This window comes from Periplaneta americana, chromosome 11, assembly GCF_040183065.1.
Source record: "Periplaneta americana isolate PAMFEO1 chromosome 11, P.americana_PAMFEO1_priV1, whole genome shotgun sequence".
Taxonomy (NCBI): Eukaryota; Metazoa; Arthropoda; class Insecta; order Blattodea; family Blattidae; genus Periplaneta; species Periplaneta americana.
In genome coordinates, this window is record NC_091127.1 from 107,553,055 (window position 1) to 107,575,694 (window position 22,640).

Here is a 22,640-nt window from a genome sequence, read left to right on the forward strand (position 1 = left end):
TCAGTGGATAGCAGAATTTCTGCTTTCACTACTAATGGAACGATTATTATGTAGCCAGGATGGCAGTGTTTAAATATGCTCCAGTCACATCAGCATATAAACTGATTTTGTTCAATAAACGTGACAGAGGTTTGTGTGTTAATCTTGAAAAGTTGTTTGTTGTTTATTGTAACTCAAATTATGGACGTGAATGAGTGGATTCATAAGTACAAGTGAAACAAATCCATAGAACAGAGAAACTACTTTTCCAGTGCACTTTGTTAAGTTACTTATGGTCTTATGGATGTTTACTTTATGAATTATGAGTGATTCAATATAATTTCAATGCCTTTTAATGCCCTATTTTTTTGTTGTTTTTAGAACCTTTTTAGGCGTGTAAAATACCATTTTAGTGCCTTAACTTCCGAAGTCTAAATATCACATTGGTAAGAAGAACAGGTTAGCTGGCTGGCTTTCTGAAGGGGCGGAGTGGATTCATACACTTGGGGATTAAATTGGCCTATTGTGCGCTCTATATAACCTATACGATAATTGTTCCACTCTGACAGGTGGCCTGGGTGGCATTCGTGGATCCGATGCTGACTGCTGGGATATCCTGCCTTAGCCCTGACAGAGCCAGGTCCTAACCTTAGAGGAATACTTGATAAGATTCAGGGCTCGGAGCCCCAAGTCTTTGAATCCTATATCTGTATTGGAAACCTGTACTAACCGCAGCAGTCCACCGCTCTGGAGTAACGGTTAGTGCGTCTGATCGTAAAACGAGCGGGCCCGGATTCGAATCCTGGTTGGGACACGTTACAGTAGAGCGTCTCGTTTAGGCATAGTGAAAACGTAAACAAAGTGCAGGTAACGTGTGGGAGGAGGACGAGCCGTACTATAAACACGAGGGATGCACAAGGTTTTAGTTACAACATTTATGGCGGAGCAGTAATTGAAATTATATTTTCCAAAAATACAAAACAAAAGAACACAAATTGCATAATGTTATCATATACAAATTTTAACAGACAAGCAATTGTAACATTGAAATAATTCAATATAAGAAATCAAATTTTGCTACTTATATGTTGTTGCTTTCAAGCAGCATTTTTTACGGTCATGAATTTCATTCTCTGTAGGGCTAATATAATATCACCGTCTTCTGTGGCCGAATTAACAAAACTACAGTATATTGGTCTGAAGTGACAACACTGTTTCCTAAACATAATTATATTGAGTACCGTATGGAATAGTTTAAGTATCTGTCTATTTTTTTGTCTGTTTCCATTAATAATAAATGCCTATTTCACTGCCTATTTTTACTATTTTAGTGCCTATATGCTTGCCTGTTTTAACCTAAATAAATGCCTAAACATCCGGGCTCTATTTACGACAATCCGGAACAAACACAAGACAAAGGACAGATCCTCAGTCCTTCGCTGTGTCTGTAACTGGAAACGTTACGAAGTACTCCTGCACCTTATCGAATGTTTTTATAGTTAGCGTTTCTAGATTTGTACTGACGTCTCCTTTCTGTGGCTTGCTTTATGATGAAAATGAAATTTCTGTTATGTACTCGTACACACAGACGCATAGGAATACTCCTCAATTAGTAGAGTAAAACAGAACAGGCCATGCATTGCAATCAGACTTAACCATCAAACCCTAACCCTAACCCTGTATCACCAAGTCGTGTTGTCGACCGAAGCTTTGGAGCTCGGGGAAGATTTTAAGTTATGCGCGGCATCACACATGCGCAGTAGAGCAGCACGAGAGTTTGATCAATAATATAGAAATCTCTTACCTGACCTATGATAGACGGAGTAGACGGTTTTGACGTTTTAAATCTATCAAGATCTAATTAAACTTCGATGAAGCAATTATGTAATTATATTGGAACAGAGTTCAAACCTCTGATACTTTGAAATGAACTTCAGGTGGTGGTCTACTTTGAGTTCTTAAAATGCTTCAACCTTGATTGGCTATTGCGTTCCTTTGTTTCAACGTTAGAATAGAATAAATTTATTTATTTGCAATACAAATAAATACAAATATATAGGGTGAGTAAAAAGTATGGCACAATGTTTGTAACTTTATTATTTCTAATTTTATGAAGAAACTATCTGTACAAAAGTTGTAGGGTATTAAAGAAGAACTATTTTGAACATGTTTTTAAATACTATGCGCTTTATTTATAAAGGATGTGCCAATGAGTCTGTTTTTTTAAATGACACCACGTACTTATTTCCCCATTTTTGGATTCTTTAGGTCTCAGTACGTACAAAATCATACTTTTTTTAAGTAATTGATTAACTAGCGGACTTACTCGTGTTAATTATGTAAGTTTGTGCGGCTTACAGCTGTTTCGGTGCTTCATCACACCATCCTCAGAGCCTACTAGATCTCGGAGTCATCTCGAACTTCTCTGCCTGTTATGTGAGTGCGTTTGATTGTTGAAAGGTGTTGAAAAGTGGAGTCAAGTGCCTAGCAGTTGCGTGAGCCAAACAAAAATGTTCCTAATTTCTAAACCGTAAGAGATGGAACAAAACGGATTACATTTTTTTAAATGTCGCATTTATTAACGTATTTCACACGTAATATGTCCGGATCCATCTTTTACGATTTACTCCTAGAACGCGGTTGAAAGTCTGTAAAATTGAGCTATTATTTAAACAATGTACAATTTTATTTTGAGAATAAAATAAACATCATTTTTTTGATAGATCAGTCTTTATTATTTCGTATACATATTATAGCACGTTCCTGTAAATACGCCATAGGTATTAAATTATTAGCTTCCAAAGACTGAGATGCATGAGTGTTATGCGAAAAGCTAAACGTTTTATCTTAGTAACCCAGAAATAATAACATTTCCGGTATTTAACGTTAAAATATGTACAATTTTTGATAAACAATTTTGGTCTTTAATAAGGAAAAATAGCCACTGTCGTTACTCAGTCGGCTCAGGCGCTTGATTGTCGGTCCAGAGTTGCGCTTGGCCGCGAGTTCGCACTATCACAGAGCTAATTCGGCGGACGGTTTATGGCAATGTGTCGTGAACAATTTCCGGGAAAAATTGCAATAAACCATGAAATACAGATCTTTTACTATAGTCTATAGCTTCCTCTCTGTAACGTCACAGTATGCTGTGAGAGGGGAGAGAGATAGCAAAAGGTTGTGCTGCTTTTCAGTACCTTGACGCCCACGACCAAGATAAGTCACAATTTAACAGTCACTCACCAGCAGAGATGCAACATCTGTACCGAGGAGATCAGTTGAAATATGTTACTAAAAATAATAACATGCCAATAAATTGCATTGTTCAAGTCATATATAGTGTTATTTTGATATTTATAAACCTTATTGTCACTTTTAAACAACATGTTGAAATTAGCCAGAACCAACTACCGGACTCTGTATAAGACACTTCGGATACTGTACTCATGTTATTGGGATCCGGAATTTTCGTCACCCGGTGATTTCGTCACATATTACATTTTGCCACTGCAATATTTTGTCACCGATTCACTTTTGTCCCACCATATTTTGTTACCAAATCATTTTTGTGACCACTATATTTTGTCACTAATTTAATTTTCTCATCACTATTCGCCACCACAATTTTCCTCCCTTCGTGTTGCTTCCCTTGATGATACCTATACAAAATGATACGTATTCAAACAGAGTGACTATCAGGAGAATATCTTGAAGAAGAAAACACCGAACTAAGAAGCCAGTTTCATTCCTTGGTTCATTGGCCTTTGTACCAGAGATTGATGTAGTTCACGCTTCGATATTCTCCAAGAAAACCCCAATCTTCGATTACTTTGAGAATAATTATATCATGGGTCGTAGACGTGGCAGAGGTAGGCAGCAGTCTATGTTCCCTCCAAATACATGGACTTGTTTCCAATTTTTTTTTTGAAAAAAAAAAAAAAAACGTTTGACATCTTATTCTGTTTGTCTTATATTTTTTCCGTTACTTAGTTCCCATCGAAACATCATTCGACGAATATGGGAAAACCAACCCAGAACAGCAAATATTTACGAAGCGTGACATAGACATCTCAATACTTTAATGGGCAAAGCACATCTCTCCTTTTACTATGTCCTTTAGTTGCTACAGTAGGAGGCTGCAAGGATACATCAGAACGTTTAGAAATTAGAAGCAGGTCAGTCTCCACCAAGAAAAAAGAAGAAATACACATCCTTAGATAACAGAATTGCACGAATTGTCGATAGATATGAAGCCAGTATAACAGAAGAAAACATCCTTGGTTACCTACGTGCCATAGGTCACAACTTCAGTGGAAATTTTGGTTGAAACTCCATAAAAATTGCATGAATGTATGCAATTTCAAAATCCATAACAGTACAGAGCATTAAAATTATACAGTGATGGTTGTGAACGCATAATAAAAACAGCCTAAATGTAATTTTCTGTATTATTTTGGTAACGAAATCCCCTCAGTATAAAAATGAAGACAAAATGTATATGATGACGAAATATTTTCGGTGACAAAATCTCCTCAGTGACAAAAAACTTGACGACAAAATGTATTTGAAAACCAAAAAGCTAATGACGAAAAATAGGTGACAAACTAACGGTGACGAAATTTCCGGTTACGAAATGCCCTAGATCCCATGTTATTCTATGCAAGTGAATCTATGGTTCTTATTGTTAGAAATCAAGAGAATAATTCACACGAGTGTAATAATTATTTTTTAAAGTTATGCGGTTATACCAGCTGAGGTGAGGAATGAGACAATAAGTATGAATGTTGGCATTTTTTTTTTGTGGAAATATAAAAGATGATGATTGCCCCTGACGAGTTTGAACCAGTGAACCTCGGAATCAGTGACAGTATAGTAACCGAAAGATCTTGGAGGACAGCAAAGAAGAAAAAGAATGGAACAGAGAAAGAGGGCAAAATGGGAAAAAGAAAATAAAAGGAAAAGCAAATTGGAAATAAATAAGAAATGAAAAGCGAAAGAAACAAAGGAGAAAGAGAAAGAGAATTCCTCTAGCGTCTCGCTGTTACAAGCTTCCCAGTTTACACAACACGATGAAATTATCTAAGCAATAACATCAAAGTCTACTTTAGCCAGCACAGTAATGGCTTTAGTTGCTGGATTCTTAAATTCCTCTACTTCAGAGGATAACAAAACGAGTCATTAACTAAGCATGGAAACAGCTTTGTTCAATACCACATCGATTACAGGCGGAGAAGAGAGCTCAACTTCGCGGGAGGGTACAATTCACTGTTCCGGCGTAAAACTACGTGATCTATTGATTTATTCGTCGGGCGTGCAACACGGAAGCACAAAATAGCTCCGAAACTTTCAACCTCCTTTGAGTTACTCCGTAACGTTTTAAGGAAATTTGTCAGTATCGACTCGACGATAAAGCACTTAACTGCTTCGCACATAGCCTTCAAGAATCCACGGCATTTCTCTATTGTTTCTTGCTTATTTAACAGTTCTGTATCTATGTCACCTTCTTGATGAAGGTTAATATTATTTGATTTATTTTATGGTTGTCTGATTGAGATGAAGGTGATAATGCCAATGAAATGAGTCCAGGGTCAAACACCGAAAGTAACCCAGCTTTTGCTTTTAATGAGCAACCCCGAAAAAAACTTCAACCAGGTAACTTGTTCCAACCGAGTATTGAACCGCGGCCCGCTCTTTTCACGGTCACACATGGTAACCGTTACTCCACATCTTCTTGAGGACCAGTAATAATAATAGTTACTTACTTACTTACAAATAGCTTTTAAGGAATCCGCAGGTTCATTGCCGCCCTCACATAAGCCCGCCATCGGTCCCTATCCTGTGCAAGATTAATTCACTCTCTATCATCATATCTCCCTCCCTCAAATGCATTTTAATATTACCCTCCCATCTACGTCTCGACCTCCCTAAAGGTCTTTTTCCCTGAGGTCTCCCAACTAACACACTATATGCATTTCTGGATTCCCCCATACGTGCTACATGCCCTGTCTGGATTTAATGTTCCTAATTATGTCAGATGAAGAATACAATGCGTACAGTTCTGCGTTGTGTAACTTTCTCCATTCTCCTGCAACTTCATCCCTCTTAGCCCCAAATATTTTCCTAAGAACCTTACTCTCAAACTCCTTTAATCTCTGTTCCTCTCTCAAAGTGAGAGTCCAAGTTTCACAACCATACAGAACAACCGGTAATATAATTGTTTTATAAATTCTAACTTTCAGATTTTTTGACAGCAGACTAGATGACAAAAGCTTCTCATCCGAATAATAACACGCATTTCCTATATTTATTCTGTGTTTAATTTCCTCCCGAGTATCATTTATATTTGTTACTGTTGCTCCAAGGTATTTGAACTTTTCCACTTCTTCGAAGGATAAATATTCAATTTTTACATTTCCATTTCGTACAATATTCTGGTCACGAGACAGTAATAATAATAGTAGGGTAAAGTTGCCTAATTCCTTGAATTCCACTGAATGTCACGGGGTTGGGTATCTTGCTAGGAAGTTCACCGATGTCTCAAAAGTAGGCGAAAGATGCACTCTTTCGAGAAAGATGTCTGCCGCTATGGTCGAACAGCAAAGGTTTGACTGACATTCAATTTAAAAAAAGTATCACGGGATTAGGGGTATCAGGGCAATAGGCAACTTTATCCTACTTTTTTTTTTACTTGGATATTTAACGACGCTGTATCAACTACTGGGTTATTTAACGTCGATGAAATTTATTATAGTGAGATGATATTTGGCGAGATGAGGCCGAGAATTCGCCATAGATTACCTAATATTCGTCTTACTGTTGGTACGAGTAAAACCTCGGAGAAACCCAACCATGCAATCAGCCGGAGATGGAATCGAATCCGTGTCTAACCGCAACTCCGGATCAGCAGGTAAACGCGCTACCACTTGGACTACGCCGATGGCTTTAATAATAATAATAATAATAATAATAATAATAATAATAATAATAATAATAATAATAATAACAATAATAATAATAATAATGATAATAATAATAATAATAATAATAATAATAATAATAATAATAATAATAATAATAATAATAATCTTTTCTACGACTCAAGAGGTGGCGTTCTTAAAAGGATCGAGTACGGATACCGAAAGAAAAATATGGACATCTTCTCGACTTAGGAATTAATTCTATCCCCCTGGTTTTTGTGCTTGTCCTGTGTTCTTAAGCGTTCACCTTGCGCCATCATATGACCAAAAGGCACAACTACTTCTGAAATGTCATAAATTAATGTTTACAATAGTGTGCGTGGAAGATACAAAGTGCCTACCCTCGAACACTGATCAATAATAATAATAATAATAATAATAATAATAATAATAATAATAATAATAGCATGCTTTTTAAAGACCGGTTCTAGAATGGATCCATGTACTCAGGTCCATTGTGGGCCCTATGTGTCATGATTAGAGATGAGATTTTTGCATAAAAACATATTTGTTTGCCTTTACTTAGAACTGTAAGATTAAGTATTTATAAGTTTCATATGTGGAACAGTGGTATGGCAGAATTTGGTAGCGCATTAAAAATGCATATCTTGGGGTTTTGTGCACATTTTAGAGGTAGAAACATATTTCGTACTTACTCTCCACGGCGATCATGACAACCACAGAACACACATCAAGTGAAGTTACCGTATTGCTGCTTTCGTGTAGATGGGACAGCAAATCAGAAATAAATTTGAAAAAGTTTTTCAAAGTAATAAAGGCCTCATTAAACTGCAAAAAGATTGTGCAGTGTTGGACGAGGAGCATGTAGAAAGTGTAGTTTCAGGTAAGATCGTTCCTTTTTTGAAATTCTGTCCAATAACATCGTGTGACGTAGAACGCAGTTTTTGTACACTTAAAACTATTGTCATAGACAGACGCTATAAACTTTCAGCAAGTAATTTGGAAAAATCATTGTCACGCAGTGTTTTTACAGAAATGACTCATAGGGTTGTGATTGCTGCAATCGTGTTGTTTTAACATAAAAGTCTATAAAAAGCAGACAATACATTAATATGAACATTTAATGGAATATTATGATTTCTATGAGTGAAGATTTAGTGCATATTTATACATTTCTTAGAGAATATTTTGATGCATATTTTGCTTCTTTTAGCGCATAAAAATCTCATCTCTAGTCATGATTGTGCTAATCTCATAGGTGGTCTAGGTGGTATTCGTAAATTCGATGCTAACAAATAAGCAGTCCTGCCTCATGCCTGACAGAGCCGGGTCCCAATCCCAGATGAGGAAGTGATAAGCCCTAGGGTCCGAATCCCAAGCCCTTACATTCTATGTCAACATCGGAGATCTGTACTATCCCACGACTTAATCCCATCCATTTGAACTATTATAGATGGAAGTTCAAATTAGGGGCAGCTGTAGTGTGTCGGTAAAATGAGAGACAGGAACAGGAGTACCCCAAGTAAAACTCTTTGCAACGTCTGCCTTGCCAACCACAAATACCATCACGACCAGGCCTGGATCGAACCCGGGCCGCCTCGATGGAAGACCAGCGAGCTAGCGCTGAGCCACAGAGCGGAAATAATAATACTTAATGACACAGAGACAGATGATGGGCTATAATCGATCATGTCATACTACAGGCGAAGCGATGCATCATGTCATCTCTGTTATCCATATGATTATGTCGTGGCTAACGAGAAAGACAGGCTATGGCACGACGTCACATTCTTAGTCATAACATGGCCAACATTGAACAAGTTTAACATGAGTTTAATACAGCAATTCCTTTGTTTTTTAGAACATTGAACATGTGTTTATATTAGGCGATTGTGATTGTGCACCACTGTTTTCTTAATTCAACAGGCTGCTTATTCATACTGTATACATAATCCTTTCTCCTTCATACCTAGCGCTTGATGCCCGCGTACGACGTCAAGGTCAGAAAAATGCGCTTGCTTTGACATCACTGCTATAGGTCATTCGTTATCTCGTGAAACCAAATGGTAGCGTGCGCCGTAGCATGCAGTAAGAACCTTATAGTGGGGGTAAGTGAGCTCGCTTGCTACGAATAGCGAGGGTGGGAAGCTCCTCAATCCATTTTCTTCTTCTCCTGACGCACAGGTTGGTTTCATGAGATACCGAATGTCCTATATACGATACTATCAGTGGCGTCTTTTCCAAGGTTTGCAGGGTTAGTCCTTCCAGTAATTTGAGGAAAATTAAACTCAGTATTTAGGCTAAAACTTTTTTATTAAACATATGTATATTCCTTTTCAATTTTCGCTTGGGTCGGATTTTTATTAAACTTGAGAGCAGCGAACTGTATCCTGCTTAGAAGTTGTGCGATGGCTATGACTGTGCTGAGACTATATTGTAGATTAGGACAGCTGGTTTTGTAGCCAATGCGTTTAACGAGAATTCTTGGGAGACTTTGTCTACGCCTACAGGCACTTCAATTGCTAATATTATTCTAATAACCATTTTAAATAGACTTTCAAAAGAACAGATACAAATACATTTTTGTAACTGTAAGAAAAGAGTGGGGAAGTTGATTTTATATAGAAATAAGACGGAAGGAAATACCTAATAAATTAAATAACATTATTTATGCTTTTACTGATGAAAAACATTTGGATTATTCTCAATTAAAGTTTTAATGAAACATTAGACTAAATGTTTGCAGTGGGTCACCTTAGCGGTTCAGTAGCTAAAATGCTGGGCTTGTGAATCCAGGTTCGATTTCCGGTATGGTCTTGATTTATGACGTGTTGGGCTAGCCAATGGTCCAAGTAACACAGGGGTTATGTCTGGGAGCTTCCGTTCCCCTGTGGCGTCTCAACAAATCTCCATCCTCTCATTTTATCCCGGATGTAGCGTAAACTAGCCTCCTATGGACCACTCTGGACAACAACTCTGTTGGTAATTTGTTGGTCTACACAGTAATTGGCCAATTATTGGCTTAATATAGGTGAATAACAAACAGGCAGATATTTAACTGTCAAGTACATGCCTTTACATAAAAAAGAGTTGTATTTCAGCTCATAAATATTATATATAAATGACATGGATATTAAAATAAACATTTGATCAGTAACATAACACTAGTCTTAGTCTGCTCTTTAAGAAAACTCGATTAGTCGCCATTGGGTATGCGGTAATGTGAACTTCTAGGCAATATGACATAAAAGTCTAACAGAAGCAGGTTAATAGATTCATTCTCCAAAGTTATTTTTTCTCCTATTTGAACTTTAACTCCTGTGGGACAATAGTCCATTGTTTTGTCACATTTCTCGATAGCTGTGCAGTGAATGGCATATTTAGAACGTCTTTCAGTATCCGTTATGGACATGCTTCGTGTCTCAAACTACGAGAATAGTGTCCCCTCTCTTTATTGGTATAACTAAAAGTGTTAACACAAGAAACACATGGTCGATACAATTTGTAAGTAGGTAGTGGTTTGGAGTTTGAGGCAGCAGGCCTCTGATGGAATATCAAATTTCTAATTGTCGTCAGCATCATCACCATTATCGTCGTGAACAGTTCGGTTTAGGCCCTAGTCATTTTTAGACTATATTGTGAAAGTCGCCAAAAGTATATAAAAGAAAAATTTCACTGTATACTATTCTAAAATATTAACTTACTATACAGAGTGATTCACGACGATTACCGTCCCTTACGGAGCTTATTTCCGAAGACATTCTAGACAAAAATGCCATATAAGCATTTGTCTTATTCTCAATATTTCCAGAGTTACATTAATTTGAAATTGTTTATAAAATACCATTATTCTTGAGTTTTTAGGGTAAAATAATATTAGAGATAAAGAATGAACTGTTCAGGAATATCATTTCTTTAATTAGCTAATATTCTGAGGCTAGAAATGTGTTGTGAATTCCATAGTTCCTTCGACATATTTTTTTTTTCGATTTTTAACTACAAAATTGCATTTTCTTACGCATTTATCACAACAATTGTTGCAAATCACGCCACTCTTGTAAATTCTTCAAGACTGTACATTAGGAAGCATAATTAAACTCTAAAGAATCAAGTTCCTAAAGTATGTGTTGTAACAATTTTTGTGATAACTGCGTAAGAATGATGTCATTTTTAGTTAAAAATTGAAAAACAAAATCTTTATAAAGCAACTGACAACACATTTTTAGCTTCCAATCACTAGCCAATTAAAGAAAAGATACTTCTGAATAATTCATTCTCTATTTGTAATACTCTTTTACCCTTAAACTGAAGAAAAAAGGTACTTACAAAAAACTTCAAATTAATGTAATTCTGAAAATATTGAGACTAGGACAACATTTTCATATGACATTTTTTGCTCAGAGTATCTTCGGAAATAAGCTCCTTAAGTGACGGTAAATCCTCGTGAATCACCCTGTATTATTGTTAATACTAACAGAAAACTGAAATTAAATAGATATAATATAATGTATACATTATTACACAGACCACACTAATGCTGTCATAAAACATTATTACAGCTTTTATAAAGATTCACACTTTCAGGAACACATAGTAGTTTCACTTGTTGTGTGAATAGCTGTGAAATAGGAATTGTGTCGACCAGAAAATGTAGTTCGCATTCGTAACTGTTTTAGTCCTGTGTAAGCAAAGCTGCAATGATAACGGACTGAGTTACATTCGTTGCCGGTGATCGTACCATTTGTTTCTGTGATCTGTAACGATGTATACTGAAAGTATTTGCTACTTCCTGTAGCCTACCATAACTTTGCCGGATTATTACAAGTAGCATTTGTGCATCGTCAATTCCCTTCAGTTGTAGGGATGTAAGGATCCAAATTTCTACCCGAGACTTAAAAATTGGAATGGTCACATCTTTTTAAAACTTTGGTGTCGTGTTTCTTTTCTTCCTTTATCTGTAAGTTTTCTTTTAAGTAAAACGTTAGGCTACAATGTTATGAATAGACCTCGGATTTTAGGTTTTATGCCTATTTTTCCTGAATGAATAAATAAAAACCAATGATGTGGGTACACGTATCATGAAAAGTTATACCACCTGACAGAGTTTAACTGTGCCTAGAAATGCCCATTTTACCCATTAGTATCTATTTTGTGTTTTTGAGCTTAAAATTGCCTAAATTAAATATTTTCGGAGATCTTTTAATTTCCCGGAAAAATACGAAGTTAAGTTGTAATCTCAGAATTTTTCTTTGATTTATAAAATTATTTTGTTCTTGTGAATGGTTTCCACTTGGGTATCGCCAAACCTTTGCTAAAATTTGACGCACCTATCACGTCAGTGTCAGTTGAAAGATCTTTTTCAGCTTACAAAATGATTCTTTCACATAAAAGATGCAGTTTAACACCTAAAAATCTAGAACAAATAATTGTGATGTATTCCAATGCCAAATATGTATAGAATAGCACTAGGAGAATGAGATCATCGAAATATTGTAAAACCATGATAATAAGATTACTTTGTGATCAATAAATAATAGATTTACTAATAGTTAAACAACTTTATTTCTTCTACTCCTTTCATATTTCTTACATCCAATTTACTGTTAATGATAGTGATATTATGTGGTATTACACTATTAAGAGCCTAAAATAGTATTTTTAGAACTTATTTTACAGTTTTAAAGCCTATTTTAGTGCCTAAATCTAAATTTTAGAGACTAAAATTCCGAAGTCTAGTTATGAATAAAATGTTACGAAAATTTCAACATCTGACGTCACTTGCTTAGTAACGGATCAGACTCTTACATTGTTAAGACTTATGTTGTTTTCTAGAAGGATATACTTAAAACTGGTCTACAATAAACCGGGAACGGAAACGAAACGAGAACGAAAATATTGTTAAAATAAATGTATTTAAATGTGAATATTCACAATTAACGAGAAGTTTGCCGAAACCTGGGAACGGGAACGTGAAGGTTAGCAAAGTTTTAATTTTGCCGTTCTCGTTTCCGATCACAGCCTACTAGATTTATTCTGTTCTATTTGGTGTCGCATATTTTGTAGCAAGGAGGCCATGACATAATTTCTTCTTCATCCAATGCTTGTAACTAACCCAGAAATTCAGTAGAATCACTTTCAATATGTGCTACGTGTATATGTGACCAGACTACGACCTACGACGTGAATTGTATTCTTAAATATTCTGTGCCATAAATTTTGAAGTTGCTTAACCTAATTACACATTTTATATGTTTCGTAGCGATTTAAGTCTTTTTTATTCTGTTTATTTTACGATGTTTTATCACTTGGATGATTATCTAGTGTCAGAGTGAAATGAAGGTGATAATGATAATGTCAGCGAAATGAGTCCAGAGTCCAGCGCCGAAAGTTACCCAGCATTTGTTCTTAATGGGTTGAGGGAAAACGCCAGAGAAAACCTCAACCAGTTAGCTTGTCACAATCAGAATTTTAACCCTATCCTGCTCGTTTTAAGGTCATATAATATGCTAACCGTTACTCCATAGCGGTGGACGATTTAGCTCTTTATTATGTAAACACTTAGTCTACATTCTTCCTGTAATGTATTTTCTTTCCTAATCACTGAAAGCCATACACAAATTAAATTATTTATTATGCATATAAGCTACCGATGTAGCTCAGGCAGTGGCGCGTTTGCCTGCTGATCCGGAGTTGCGCTCGGGTGTGGGTTCGATTCCTATTGGGCTGATTACTTTGTTGGGTTTTTCCCGAAGTTTTCCCTAACCGTAAGGCGAAGGTCAGGTAATCTATGGCGAATTCTCGGCCTCATCTCGCAAATAACATCTCACTATTACCAATTTTATTGTATCGATGCTAAATTAGCCAGTAGTTGATACAGCGTCGTTAAATAACAAAGTAAAAAAATATACTTCGAAGTAAGGAGAAATAACTTATATTTTAAGCAATGTACACAAAGTAGATTCCATCATAATCATCATCATCACCATCATCACCATTATCATCAGCAGCAACTACTACTAGAGATGTTGCCATATAATTTGTTCGCGACGTGCGCACGTGGTGGCGGGCGGGCGGACGGGAGTGTTGAACTTACAGCCTGATAAGTTGTCGAGAATACAGCGCCTCTCATTTATTTTCATGCACTCGCGAAGGCAAGAACGAGATCGGGATGAATTAGAGTACAATACTTTGAAGAAAAATTAATTACATCTCACTAAGAGTGAGAAATAGAGAAATACTTTACTTATGTGAAATGTAGATAGCAGTTGAGTCGAAAAAATCGTTAGGGCTATATCCATTATGATTATGATGATGAGAAATAAATGATATTAATAAAACCGCTTTGACATGGCATCTAAACAAGTTTTATTGAATAGTGAATGAAAACGAAATCCCCTTGTGGCTCTGTTGAAGTTCTAAGAATATTAGTGAATAATTAAGGGTAAATTACATGGGTGTGGTTACTTTCTTTAAAACTTTTGTTTGAATTTAATCGTCCTCAACATTCTTGGCCCTTCTGTTATTTTCTCATTGTATAAAGTATCGTAGGATATTTTTCAAGCCGGAAAAGTGGCATTCTAAATATGAATTATTTGCGCGCTTTCAACAACACTGATACCAAATTGTTGTCTTTCTTCCTGTCTGTTTTTGCACAGCCTTTCTTAAAATATCTAACCGGAGTTGTTTTTATTTAATATTTACTGATTAAAACATCGGGAAGGTATACACATAATAATATGTCGGCGTCTACCATATTGCAATACAGGGTTGTTTCCGATCTCTGATAACGAATTTGAATGACATCATGTGCGTCAGGAATCACACCGACAGCTGAATTGCGGCGTGAGGTGACAGACCATTAGTGAGTGATTTCATAATCAGAGTGCGCGGTGTATCACAGTAGCAATGCCCAAGAAAATCGAGCCTTTTTGGGAGGGGTACAAAACAACTCTTTCCGATGCCAAGTACAGTTACGTGAAAATCATAGGAGCCTGCAAAACACGTGGTTTCGTTATTTCCAAGAAAGGCATCTTGTGTGTACCTAATAAGACTGGCAAAGCTCGGATGGGATTAATTCCAGAGTGGAAAAAGCAAGCAAATCCACCACCCGTCAAATATCACCGCACCCCACGAGATGATACAAATTAATTCCATTCGAGCTTTACCAATCTTATTAAGTACACAGAAGATGCCTTTCTTGGAAATAACGAAACCTCGTTTATTGGAGGCTTCTTTTATTTTCACTTAACTGTACTTGGCATTGGAAAGGATCGTAATGTACCCCTCCCAAAAAGGCTCGATTTTCTTGGGAATTTCTACTGAGAGGCCCCGTGCACTCTGACTATGAGATCACTCACTACTGATATGTCACCTCGCGCCACAGTTCAGCTGCCATGTGACTCCAGACGCACATGACGTCATTCAAATTCGTTATCAGAGATCGGAAACAACCCTGTATAATGTGGGAATTCGCCTCTGGAAGGAGATTTTATAGTTAACATCAGTTTCCGGCATCTTTCACTCCTGCGAAAGACCGTTAATCAATCTTAGTTATAGGTAGAAACCCCCATAATTCTCAGGTAAATTGTTATTAATTTCTTCGGTAAGTATCTTAAACAATCTTGAGTAAAATAGAAAAATGTTTGAGTAAAATTACTTATAGCTGATTTAACTACAAAAATTAACATGACCTGTATTGATTTTCTTTACTGAATGCTTAAAATTTGGAATAGAAAGGCAAGGAAAATATAACTGTAATCAAAGTACAATAACCCTGCATTAGTTCTCATAATTGTATGCTGAGAGCAGCTCCAAATTTGTCATGTTGAGATTCGTACTACAATCTGTCAAAACACATGCAAATTTTTAAAATAATCGTTCACAATTCATGTTAGACACTAAAATCCACAACGCTTTAAGAGCACTATCTACTGAACATGATGGTCTTCGCGCATTGCATCAAAGATAGTCTCCGCTGAAGTTTCGGGATTGTTGTGAAGTGTATGCAGACACAATTTGAACCAGTTGTCGCTCATAAGCGCCAATTTTTGGGAAGAAAGAATGCATAAGCATCAATGACCATATTACAAAAGCATCAGTGATCATAATAAAAGGCGTCAACATAAGTACCACAGTGAAACACATGGAAAATACATAAAAATGTAAATTTGGCAAGATAGCTGCGGAAATAGCCTAATTCACACATTGATTAGTATGATATAAAATAAAACGATTGAACTGAGTGCGATAATAAAATGTACCCGACTTAAAACATACATTACTTCCAAACTATTAAAGATTGATGTATCATATGGATTTAGAGTTACAAAAGAGAGGTGGGATAGTTATCTATTCACAACAACATTCTCAACATGGCCACCTCTTAGAGAAAGGCACCGATTTAAGCGTATGCCGAAATGTTGTATCACTTTCTCACACATTTGTACAGGAATTGAACGGACAAACTGCTCAATTGCTCTCTTCAGCTGGAAAATTGAATTAGGGTTTTCTGCATACACATTGTCTTTCACAAAGCCCCACAAGAAGAAATCCAAAGGACTCGGATCCGGTGAATGAGGAGCCCAAGGGAAATCGCTTCATCTGGAGATAATCCGATCGCCGAAAAGCTCATGCAGCAGCGCCATGGTTAATTAGCAGTGTGTGGAGTGGCACCATATTGTTGGAACCACTGCAAATCGATATTCCCATGTTGATTGTCACCGTATTCCCATCCTCATCTCAGAACAATACAGGACCAATAATGTCCTTAACACTTTAAGCACACTATGCAGTACATTTTGGACTGTGGAGAAGTTTTTCCATGATTTCTACTGGTGGATTTGAACCCCAAAACCTCACATTCTGGCGATTCACTAATGCATTAAGATTGAAATGAGCTTCGTCTGTAAACCACACATTGTCCACTCATTCCTCATTATCTTCCATCATTCGATTAAAGCCACTGCACATTTCAACACGTTCACGCTTGTCTTGAACTGTTAGTGACTGTTTCACTTGCAATTTATATGGGTCAGTTTGAGTTCTTCTTTCAAAATTCTCCTGATGGACGTTGGACGCAGCTTCAGTTCTCTCGCACGTTTTCGGTATCCTGTTTTTGGGCTCTGATTGACTGACATCCGTACTTGTGTCCTCACCGTACGCAGTCTTCCTGAATTTCCTTTATTAAGGTTAAGAACAAACCCTTTTTCATTGAATTTCTTTGCTGTACGCAGTATTGTCTTTAGAGTTGGTGCTAATCGGCAATTAAAATGATTCCGATATCTACGTTGTGTCTCTATCACTGATTTTGTTTCTAAAAAAAATGTAGTAATTTTAATTCTCTCTGCCTTAGTGAAAACCATAATGAATTCTCCCAAGCTTGTACAACAATTACCAAAAAAACAAAAGAACAATTTGTACCAACATAGTGAAATATCAAATTTTAAGATCGAGTCAAAGGCAGGATAGGAGAAGAAATGTCTGAAGGAAGTAAAATAGGGAAAGGAGTACGACAAGGATTCTCTTTATCATCTACCCTGTTCAACATCTACTTGGAGGATTTGGTGAAGAACTGTTTTCAGAAATGGGAGGGGTAAAAGTAAGAGGAATAAGAATAAAGTAAGATTTGCTGATGATATGGCGTTGTTAGCAGAAGAGGAGACGATACTAAGGGATATATGCCACTGGAGCTAAATGACAGCTGTGAGCAGTATGGGGATTCTGGAAGTTGTGACGAGATGAGAATTCCTCTCTCATCTGAACTTCCAACCGGACTCTTTCAGTCAGTTGTCTGTCGCGCTCCTAAGTATGCTCATTCATGAGATATAATAGTTCCTTACAATTACAATTAGCTGTAGCTAATAATTCTTTGTCATTTTCACATAATGTCACTGAGTTATCTTGTACAATACCAATATTAAAGGTCAAATTTGAATTTGGAATTTAGGGTAGTGAAGTTAACTTGCTGTTATTAAATCGTTCTCCAAGTACCTACCACGTGTTACTCAGAATTTCGGAGATAATTTTATTAAAATTACAGATAAAATTTGATCCTACAGTGTTGTATCTGGAGTATCTAAACTTAAATCAGGATATGGTTAGGCGAGACGAAAACATTTCACATCATGTGGCGATAGGACTACATATCTGGTTCTTGTTGTCAGTTCATAACAGATTTGTGAACTATAAAAAAAAAGAGTACCTGAAAAATAAGGTTTAGATTTACACTGAGTGGGCGAACTCGCATATGTGGAGGCTCGGCGTCACCTTGTCCAATCACATTTAGTGAATATCACCCTGGAGTGACGTAAGGGAACAAGCACTCAGCTTTGTCAGTTCGTATCGGTTCGTATGTCTGCATTCCACGTCCAGTTCTGCCATTGGAGATCGACAGCGAGTAACAGGAGGTGTGACAACGCCGTGCTTTCGCTGCACGAGGCAGCAGTACTGTCAATCACAACTTTATTTCTCAGACACTGTACGGACCAAGCATTCCACTCGCTTTAACGACATTTACGGCACCTTCGTTGGCGCCTGGCCAACTCATGTCGTAAATTAGGTGTACAAAATATGCGCCCAGGCAATCCGTTGTTCGTGGTCCTCATTGATTAGGCGGTTAGATAATGACTAGAGAACGAAGTTGAGACACCAAAACATTGCCTAGACGTGAAGGGATCTCTTCATTCGAAGTTTATAGGATGCGGGTTTTGTATTATTTACTGCATTAGCATAATAATAGTTGTTTCGGCACAGCACGCCTGTTTTATGCTTAAAAAGTAAACCTTTCGTATGGAGTTCACTTTTGATATAGCAATGGTATTGTGAAGATGTATTAAAATTTTCGCCAATAAAATCTGCAACTTTTCTTCTGCTTGTGAAAGTCTTTGGATATGACTATTTTTCAGGCAAGGACGAAAATATATTATGGTGTAAAGTATGTAAGTTAGGCATGAAAGATAATAAGCATCATGATTTACAAAAACATTGTGACTCTAAAAGACACATCGAGCATCTACAATTCTCTAGTGATTTAATTTCGGATCAATCCACTTTTTATTATGACTTGTGTCTGATGCTGATCTGTGCGAATATTCCATTTCATAAACTTGAGAATCCACATTTTAAACATTTCATTGAAAAGTATACGTTCAGAAAATTGCCGACTTCAATAACGATGCGAACACAATATTTGCCCTCGTGTTATGAAATAACTTGAAATTCTATACGATCAGCTGTTGGTAACAATAAAAGTGTTGAAGTCAAACTCAAGTGTGTTCTTGAAAAAATCCTACTTATTCGAAATTCTGTGAAGTGCAATGTGAACTAAATAATGAACAGGTGCAAGATTATAATAAATAAAATATTTAAAATTCGCACCAATAACATCGTGTGATGTCGAAAGAACATTTTCTTGTTTGAGTGATAATGGAAACAGATTTATATTTTACAATTTACGAATGTACATTGCAACAAAATTAGTGACACTTAAAGTACACCATTATTATTATGAATATATCACAATTTTCTACAAGAAGAGAATGAAATAAGTCGCTTTGTAATGTATGTTACACCCTACTTGTTTTACTCACGAGATTATACCGAGCAATGTTTTGATTCAAGCAAAGCAGTACTTTGTAGAAGTCCCTATACTGCCCTGAGTTGATGTAAACAACACGACTTGTATAATACGCGACGTAGTTAACTTCATAGCTTCGGTGTCTAAACTTCCATCCCTAATAATGACAAATTTACAATATTGTATTGTCTTTCAAAACATGTGATTAAAAATTCTGGACTAAGTAAGGCAAAAATCTCTTAGATCTATGAGCGTTAGAAATAGACTATCTACTTCTCATACATAAGTTCCAAGATGTCACGGAGTATAGTCATTTCATGTATCAGTCAGTATGTTTTTTATTTTAAATTGTGTGTCTATATTCTCCAACTAAAAGGCATCATAAATGCTTTGTCGTCGAACTTGAAATTATGACCCGTTCCTTTTGTGTATGTTTTTTTCGACGTTCTCCATGAGTTTCAGCTTTACAGTTGTAAAATGTGGGCCAGCCAAACGGAAAGATTTCAAGACGCAGAAAAAAATGAAAAGTTACTATTATATCAATTTAATGGGTAGAAATGACAAGTACATGAATAACCATTAGGTATGCAACAAGAAAAAAGATTATTTCTTAAAAATTACGTCAGCCAAATGACCTCCATTGAAACGCACACATTTTTCGAGTCTGGCCACGAAATGTTGCATAATCCCTCTCAGTATATTGACAGGCATCGCAGCGACCTCTTCTCGTATACGTTGTTTTAGGGCTGGAATAGTTCTGGATGGATTACCCAGGTGTCCCCATAGGAAGAAATCACGTAACGTTAAATCAGGTGACTTAGGCGGCCAAGCGATATCCCCTTTCCGAGCAATGACGCGGCCCGGGAACAAAGCATTCACAGCATCCATCGAAATTCTTGCCGTGTGGCTTGTTGCTCCGTCCTGTTGAAACAGTGTGTTTTCATTCACTGGAAAATGGGTGAGTTGTGGTGTAAAAAAGTTCTGTATCATTTCAACATATCGCACTGAATTAACAGTCACTGCATTTCCGGCCTCATTCTCAAAAAAGAAGGTAATACGCTTTAAGTGCGTAGCCGCGGTGTTCCACGGTCCCAACGCTCCATTGAAATCAATTAATTGCAGCAACGAAGAGCATCATTTAACAAAACATGGTAGAGACAAACAACTTGGTTACTAGGGAACGCGGAGATAGTGACGTCACCGCCTAAGGAGTCATAAATAAATTGGAATGTAAGTAGGTAGAGAAGAGACGGTTATATTCATTCTCACCCTCACCATATGAACAGTAGGCTATACTCCCATTAAATTTTTCCGTTTGACTGGACTGGACTGGACCTTGTATTTATACCAAAAATCGAGCGCTTATATTCAAGGAAAAGACTGTTTTCTATGTAAATATTATTAATGATTGACTAATAAGAACGTTTTTATTTTATAGCCCTTGCTTCGACGTGAGATACATGAGCGTTTCAGTGCTCTTTACACGAATCAAGTAATCGTCAATCTGATCACTATTTGTTTGGTGTTGATGAAACTATTCTGATTCTAATGACTGATTTTAAAATTAATGGTTTTCAATTTAACAATTGTGCCGAAGAATCAGAGTGCTGCCTTCCCATGCCTGTAACTCGGGAGACTATCGTCATTTTAACTGGAATTTTTGATGAGCAAAGACAGTTACTCCTGTCGCAATTCCACTATTAATCCTTTAATATTAATATAACCCATTCTGGCGCATTGCTTCAAGTGCGGGACACTTGAAGACAATTTAGGAGAATCAAAATTACGCTGCCAGTTTGAAACAATAAATAGACGTTTGTGGAACAAAATCTGGCAGACGTTGGTGATACTGACTGTCAACTTCCTGTTCTTTTATGCATATTCTGTTACGTATCCTCTAAATTCTAAAATAATTTTGTTTCTTATTCTCAAATTTTGTCTACACCAGTAATAGACGTTCCACATCGCCGATTTTATGGGGACAAGTACTGAAACATAAAGAACACAAACCAAAGCACGGGGTCCTCGATCATAGCCCATTTTCGAGATGTTTCGTACTGACATAGACGAGCATAAGAAAGACTCTCGTGTTGTGGAGTTGTATGATTAGGTATTTAATTAGGTTAAGTGAGATTTGGTCCACTTTGCAATAGGTCCTTTCTACGAATGTCCAACGTTTACAAATGTCCACGTAGAAAATTCGTCCATGCCATAAAAATGCCCTTACCTGAAAAGTTCACTGTCAGCAAGTCCTCTTCTTAAAAATGTCCTACATTTAAAAATGTCCCCAAATAAATTCGTCCATTTCCCTAAAATGTCCGACAAGGAAAAGTGCAAGGAAAGTGCCGAGAAATTTATTGTCATTTTAATTATCTTATACATATTACATATGTAATACAAAAGATACATCTATTGTTCATCTTGACGGTCGCTACATAATTTCATATGGTATGATATCGCTCTAAGATAAAATATTGAAAAATTTCATTCCTATCTTTGTAATCTTGGTAATTACCGACAATGTTGAAAATTCATTATTGATATACCGTTTATTTACTGGCCGCTTAATATTTGTATGCCCACCAAGAACCTGGGTTACTAAATGTTCTGCTTCCTATTGCTATTGTTGCAAATGGCTAATGAATCGCCAAATGTTCACGTGATGTGCCACCACAAGTCGTTGGAATTGAGAGTGGACTCCTTTAACCACATTATTCGTATGCTGTCTGCCATTAATTACTAATTCATAGACGTTCCATGTCTCAGGAGAAAATCTAGGGGAACTGCTTGCCTTCGCCCTCTTGCCGGATGACCAGTAGCAATATATGTAATTTAAATGTAATATGCTAAGTCTAAGACACCGTCCACAAATATTTCATTTAATAAATCCCAAACAAATTTCAAGTCATTTAGCGGAATAAACTGCAGTCCCATAATTTCCTGTATTTGGTTTCTTACTTCAGGGTTCTCAATATCCAAATATTGTGCCCTCAGACCCCTGTTCACTACATTTCTCCATATTGCTTGATTGAAGTGGAAAAGACATCCACTCACTACTGCCTGAGGGAATGCCAGTTGACAAGCATTCATATTGGCGATTTAAAAATCATACATTGTATAGGTAGGATTGCAAATGAGATTTAAATGGGCTG